The sequence below is a fragment of the Kogia breviceps genome, chromosome 5 (assembly GCF_026419965.1).
Source record: "Kogia breviceps isolate mKogBre1 chromosome 5, mKogBre1 haplotype 1, whole genome shotgun sequence".
NCBI lineage: Eukaryota > Metazoa > Chordata > Mammalia > Artiodactyla > Physeteridae > Kogia > Kogia breviceps.
In genome coordinates, this window is record NC_081314.1 from 60817337 (window position 1) to 60824953 (window position 7617).

Sequence of the window (7617 nt, forward strand, 5' to 3'; positions counted from 1 at the left end):
AATGTTATGGAAAATGACCATTATATCCAAGGCAATCTACAGATTTAATGCAATCCCTATCAAAACACCCATGACATTTTTCATGCAACTAGAACAAATAATTTTAAAATTTGTTTGGATGTAAAAAAGACCCTGAATAGCTAAAACAGGCTTAAGAAAGAAGAACAGAGCTGGAGTGATCACACTCCCTGACTTCTGATTATACTACAAAGCTACAGTAATCAATACAGCAGGGTACTGGCACAAAAACAGACACATAAATTAATGGAACAGCATAGAGAGCCCACGAATAAACCCATATACTTATGGTCAATTAATATAAAACAAAGAAGGCAAGAATGTACAATGGAGAAAAGACAGTCACTTAGGGTCTTTTCTTAGGGGTCTTCTGGGCTCCTTCCTTCATTAATGGAGTTCCAGGTCTGTGAACTGACTCAGGTCTGGGCATTGGTTATTGGGTTTTGACTGTATTGTGGCAGCTCATTTTTATGCCTTTGTTCTCCAGAATAAGAAGCTTTTATTGTTTTGCTGTTATTTATTTTTGTTTTGTGTTTTATATCAAAAAAGATCTTAATGGTTTGCCCCTATATTTTTGTACTGGGAATCGTGTAACAAGTTAGCACTTATGTATCATATGACTCTTGTGATGGCCTAATTGTCTATTACTATAACCATGTCCACCTTTTCTCTTGAAGTGAAAAACTGCTGTTAGACTTCTGTCAACCAAAGGTCTGCTCATCAGAGAGCACATTTCCGTGGCAGAGTCCCTTGCCCACAGAGAATAGCACTTTTCAAAGATGCTGGCCTTCTACTTGCCAATCTATTTTTCAATGGTATGGTAAAAGGAGTTTCTTCTGGGCCACAGTGTGTGTGTGTGTGTGTGTGTGTGTGTGTGTGTGTGTGTGTGTGTGTATTCATATGTGTGTGAGTGGTTTACAAATTATAAATATTCACCAACATTCTTATCTAACCCAAATCTTTGTATTTCTTCCTGTTCATAATATCAGACAACTTCTTTTACATCTTCATTTATGGAAGACCATCACTGAATCCAGGTTTCAGTGAGCTAACTGAGCAAAACTTTAAACTCTAAATATTTGACTTAGCATATTGACTCCAGAATCTGTAGTAAGTGCATTCGTTTCAATAACTCAGACCAATCTAAATTTACATTCACTGGCCTAAGTACTAAGCTACTAATGCTGTATAACAAGCTATCCCAAAGTCAGTGCCATAAAATTTTTTTTGGTTAAGCTCATGGATTCTGAGAGTCAGGAATTCAGAAAGGGTATAGTGAAGACAGCTTTGCTCCATGACGTTGGAGGCCTCAGCTGGAGAGATTTGGAAGCTGGAGTGTGGTGGGGAGCTGAATAAAGGCCTACTAACTCACCTGTCAGGTGACTGATGCAAGACTTTGCCTGGGATTTCAGCTGAGGCCATGGGTCCAGAGCCCTGCATGTGACTTCCTCATGTGGTTGCTTGGACTACCACACAGCATGGTGTCTAGATTCTAAGGGTGAGTATTCCAAAGAAAGCCAGGTGGAAACCACTGCCCTTTATGCTGCAGCCTCGAAGTCACACAACTTTACAAAATTTCACTTCTGCCATAAGCCCACTCAAATTCAAGAGGAAGGAGAAGAGACCTAAACTCTTGATGGGAGAAGAGTCATAGAGGAGCATGTGAAATGGAGGTTATTGTTCTGCCATCACTGGAAAATCTATCTATGTCAAGCATGCTGAAAACCCATTCCCACATATATTCCCCAGATTTTTGCTGTTATATATTAGCAAAATCTTGCTTACTTGTGTGTGTGTGTGCATGCATGTATACATTCATGTATGTATGCTTTTTCCTTCCTGGTTTGACTTTGTAATTGGCCCCTGGAAATTTCTAATTATAAGTCTGTAGGCAATGAGGATTTTCAGGGGAGGAGAATGAGGAGAAGTAGATTTCCCTTACAAAGGAATTGCCTCTGTCTAGGCCATTACATACATGGAATTCACAAAAGACAGAGGCATCCTCATCAGATAGTTCAGGAAGGGCTGGTTCAGCTGGCACGGGAGTGCTCAGTGAAACTAGGCAACTTAGAGTACAGTGAATCACCAGACTCCTCCCGTATGTCTCATTCTAATTGTTAGGGGTCTGTGGGGTGGTATTACTCTTCCCTAAACAATAGCTTCATTTTCATATAAGAGAAACAATGAGACTATGAAATCAGCTGATGTAATCCAACAATCCATAGGATAATACTGTGTGTTACGTTTTCAGTTGTAACAGCACTGTGGCCACATAAGGCATTTTTTTAGGGCATATGTAGCTTTACCATCATAACTTGATCCAGGTCATGGTAAACTTTAAGTCTATTTGTACTAGTCAGAGTTCTCCAGAGAAACAGAAGCAATAGGATTGTGTGTGTGTGTGTGTGTGTGTGTGTGTGTGTGTGTGTGTGTGTGTTTATGTAGGCATACATTGACCAAATAGCTGGGTACCATGACCTAGCCTACCTGACACATAAAATTAACCATCACACTTCCTTTTTGTTCCCATAATAATTAGAAGCATCTAGACTTATCTTCAGTCTTTTCTTCCACATGCCTTCCTACCCTAACAAAACTGCAACTATTTGGTCCCTGAAAGTTTTGCATTGATAGGCTCCTCATTCCATGTGACCAAGTGGTAATATAAGTAACTCTCTCCACTGCTGCCATGGATTCTCGTTGCCTTTTAACCTGACCACATCAAATAAGCAGCCACACATTCTCATTTCGTGAAAGGTTTCTTGTCCACCATCACATCTGCCATTATTTACTGAATTGGTCAATGTTCTTATTTGCAAATAAAAGAATTCACTCAAGCTAGTTTTTACTGAAATAGATCTAATAAAGGATATTAGGTAGCTTAAGAAGTAACTGGGAAGGCAGAAGAAAACTGCTAAGTTTCCATAAGTGAAGTCTAGACCCAAACTGAAGAACCAGCCTAATGAAGGACTTGCCCTTATTGCTGCCAGCTCCAGAACCACGCAGCACAACTGGCCTGCGGAGAAGACTCCTGGGTGCCAACCCCATGAATGGAGGTATGAAAGTACAATGCTTATGGCATGTATACAAAAGTGTAGACTAGGAAGGAATGCTTAATCTCCTTTTATTCTAGTTTGATGGAACAGTCATCCTAAAGTGTTGAACACGTAACTTCAAAACAGTGCAGTGCTGACAATGATATTTCCAGATAATTAGGTAAGAATATAGGCATTACCTTTCTCTTCATAGGAAGGAATTCCTCTGAATTAAAGTAAGTATTATAGGCCTTCCCTGGTGGCGCAGTAGTTAAGAATCCTGGTCCGGGAAGATCCCACATGCTGCGGAGTAGCTAAACCTGTGCACCACAACTACTGAGCCCGCGCTCTAGAGCTCACAAGCCACAGCTACTGAGCTCCCGTGTCACAACTACTGAAGCCCGTGTGCCTAGAGCCCGTGCTCTGCAACAAGAGAAGCCACCGCAATGAGAAGCTCATGCTCTGCCACAAAGAGTAGCCCCCGCTCGCCGCAAGTAGAGAAAACCCGCATACAGCAACAGAGACCCAATGCAGCCAAAAATAAATAAATAAAATAATAAATTTTTAAAAACACAAAGCATTATAACCACTTCTCTAAGCAACAAAATGCTCTAGGTTGTTGTGACGGAAGGGATTCTGAGATGACCCCAAGATTCTGTCCCCTGGTACACATACCTTCTAAAATTCCCTCCCTCAGAGTGTGGATAGGAGCAGTGAATATGATGGGATATCACTCCTATGATTAGGTTACTAACTGACATTGAGTTATTCACAAGGGAGATTATACTGGGTGGGCCTGACTTATCAAATGAGCTCCTTACAAGAAGGTAAAGCATTAGTAAAATGTTTTCCTGCTGGTTTGAGGACAAGCAAACTGCCAAGTTGCGAGAGAAGGAGGCACATGACTAGAACCTGAAGACCCTGGCTGACAGCCAGCAAGTCATGGGGACCTACACTGCAAAGAGCTGGATTTTACCGACAATCCAAGTGAGCTTGGAAGAGGGTCCCAAGCTCCAGATGAGACTGTGGCTTGACAGACACTTTGATTTCAACCTTGTGAGACCCTGAGCTGATAACCCAGTGTGGCTTACTGGACTTCTGACCTACTGAACGTGTGAGGTGACAGTGGGTATTGTGTAAGTCACTAGTGTGTGATAATTTATTGTACAGCAATAGATAAGGAATACAGTTGTGGTTAGGAGCAACCACTGAGAGAATTTTTAATCACATAAAATGCCTCTCCAAATCTCTACTTTATTCTTTTCTACAAAAGAAGAATAAACTTGGCAACCCATCAATAAATCCACTGAACACCTCTCTTCTCCAGGCATAGGATCCTTCCGCTCTAATGATTTAGAGCAATAAAACCTAGATTTTGAAGTTAGTCAAAAGGCCTGCTTCTAAGTCCCAAGATCTACTACAGAACTCGGCCCATTAAAAATAGTAGCTATATTGCATGAACAAACCATGCAGTTTGGTCAGCTTCTGACACACTTGGATACCACACAGCAGATGATTGCTTGTTCCCTCAAGGACAATGCTACCCTCTTGATCCAGGTGCAGATAACGATGTGTGAAAACCTGTCCACAGTTGAAGGGAACTTTGTCAACATTGATGAATGGATGAAGAAACTGGAAAAGTAAGCACCTTTGGGAAATGGAGAACAGGGGTAATCCCAACCCCTTTGAACCCCATTAACACCTTACACAGGGTTTCCCCTTAATCATAACTCTCACATCCCATTTGATACTGGGGGCAAAGGGTTCTTCTTGCATGTGGGGCTTACACTCCTCCTCTGAAGAGTAGTGGAACCTGGGGCATATTAGATGGTGGTCTCCCCTCAGGCCACAGGGATGAAGACATGGGCCCAGCCATATGCCAGCTCCTGCCCTCCAGCACAGCTTCTGTGACTGATTGTAACACTGTACAACTGTTTCTGACCATTAAATGTTGTTGTACTCTGAAAAAAAAATAGTAGCAATTATCACTATTGTCACATGTACATACATATAGGAAAAACATTATTATTAGTACTTTTCCTACTTTTTTCAATTCTGTAATTTAGAGGTTCCTATTGCTTCCATTGTTAAAGCTAAGTCCATTTACTTGTGTGACAATACTACAGATATTCCTGAGCACAAGAAATCTTCATGCTAAAAATTCCCAACCTTTTTGTACTTCTTGTCAATTTCCACAGGAAAAAGAAAATCATAGTGCATGTCTTCTTTTTGATGTCCAAACTTATTTTACTGAAATAAATGGAGACTGGATGGTTGCATTAGTATTTTCGTCTTAATAACTAGATCATATTTTCAAATGATTGATCTGAATCACCAACAGATGATTTGATTTCAAATATTATTTGAAAATACCTAATGGCTATATAACAGAATGTTTAACCATGCTTTGTAGACCTATCCCAATTTTTAAGCTTCAAGATGTTGAAAACCTTTATATCCTCTGCTGCTCTTTTCTGATCACTTAGGAGTCAGAAAATTTACTTGGCTGTGAGTAATGGAAACCAGAAAAACAGAAGCTTAAACAAATGAAGGCCTTTATTTTCTTCACATTACATGATGTCTGGAGCTAGACAGTACAGGGCTGGTATGGTGGCTCCCTGCTACCAGTACAATCTTGGTTCCTTCTGTGCTTCCATTCAGCTGTCCTTAATGGATGCTCGTTACCTCATGCGCCCAAACTTACGGCATAACTCCTGGCATCACAGCTACTCTCCAGAAAGGAAGAAGGAAAGGGCAAGGGAAAATATTTTTAGCTGAGTCTGGACTGCTTTTAAAGAGGATTCTTAAAAGTCTCACCCAGTGACATCCACTTATACCTCATTGGTCAGAACACATGGCCACTTCTATGTGTTAAGAAATTTTGTTAGTTTTTGCTTTTATCAGTCAATCACTTTGTTGTTCCAAATAGAAAAAGGTGAGAATGGAGAAAATTATGAATTTTTGCCACATATAGCATACAGGAAAATTAATATTATTTAAAGAAAAGCAATTTGGACTGTCCAACTTTGAATTGTAAAGCAACAACACTATTTCAACCTTTGCATGGCAGAATTGGATACTGTAAAACAATGTGATAATACAACATGATAATATTGTCTTGACACTAAAAAGTTGTAAAATCTTTGGAATTATTCTAAGAAAACAGGGAGTTATAAATAAATTCCACTTGAAGAGCTGGCTCATAACTAAAATGATCAAAATCCAATTCAAATTTTGTGGGTTCTTTGTTAACTATTGATTCTCATTAAGTACATATTTTGAAAGATAAGTATTCACTTTTTTCTAAAACAAGGATCAATCTTAGTATTCCAGTTCTTATGGAAATTTATATGGCAATAAACCAGATGTTTTAAGGAAATAAAAACTGTGGAGTGATAATAAACAGATGAACAACATGATGAAATATTTCAACACAGAGATGTGCTTCATAAAACATGAAGACACCATTTTCCTGAACAGAACACTTGATCCAACTGAAAATAATGTGACTTTTAGGTACAAGCCCAGCAGAACTGGATAATTTATTTTTACCTGCTGAGGAAGCAGGTTAATTTCAGTGGAGTATAGTTTCAGGTGGGAGGGAAATGATGAGTGAAATGTGAATGCTCACACTTCATTAATTATCATTCAGCATACCACCAGCAAAAAGATCTCTAGACGGTGGCATTTTTCATACATACTAAAATATATTTAGTCTACTAACAAGCATGTAAAATATATTTATGCCTTTGGTTTCCTTGCCTGTAACATGGAAAAAACAATTGTACCTACTTCATATAGTTGTAAGAATTTTAGAAGAGTTAATATGTAAAAATCACACAGAATGGTGTTGGAACACAGTAAATGCTATATGAGTTTGCTATTATTCATTATTAAAGTAAATCCAAAAATAGGGTTAATAACATCCATTCTCTAGATGGAGTTAGCATAGGTTGTCAAATGGTGATTTATTCTTCCTGGTAAGGATGAGGAATGGTGATTTAAAATTAAATTTCTACCACCCAGTGTTTTTTTTTTGTTGACAATGATAAGGTCATTTCACTTTTATTCACTTGTGGGGCTTAGCAGGACTGTTGGAGAAGGATTGAGAGAGGGAGTTACATTCACTGAGTCAATAAGAATGAGCTCTCATTATCTGGACCCTCATTTCCTCTACTTATTTGTAAAGCTCCTTTTATCCTTGTTGGTTCTAAAAGATTTCTGCCTTTAAGTTTCAGGACTATAAATTCCCTTCTGAACCTACTAAAGAGAAAGAAATCATTGCTTCCAGAAAATGTGTCATGCTCTTAAGCTCCCAGGCTAAGTGAAGGTTGCTGTTGTGGTAGATGCTGATGATCATTGGACCGACAGCATTATCTTAACAGAAGCAAAATTAGTAACTATTCTGAAGAAGGAAACTACAAAAGGACATGAAATAAAATGTCACATTTCACACTGTGATATCTCTACTCTCTTATAAAGTATTCAAGTTCTGACAAAGACACCTTTAGGATGGATGAGGAGAGCTGTATGGTTAGAACACTAGATGCAAGGCTCAGCTCTG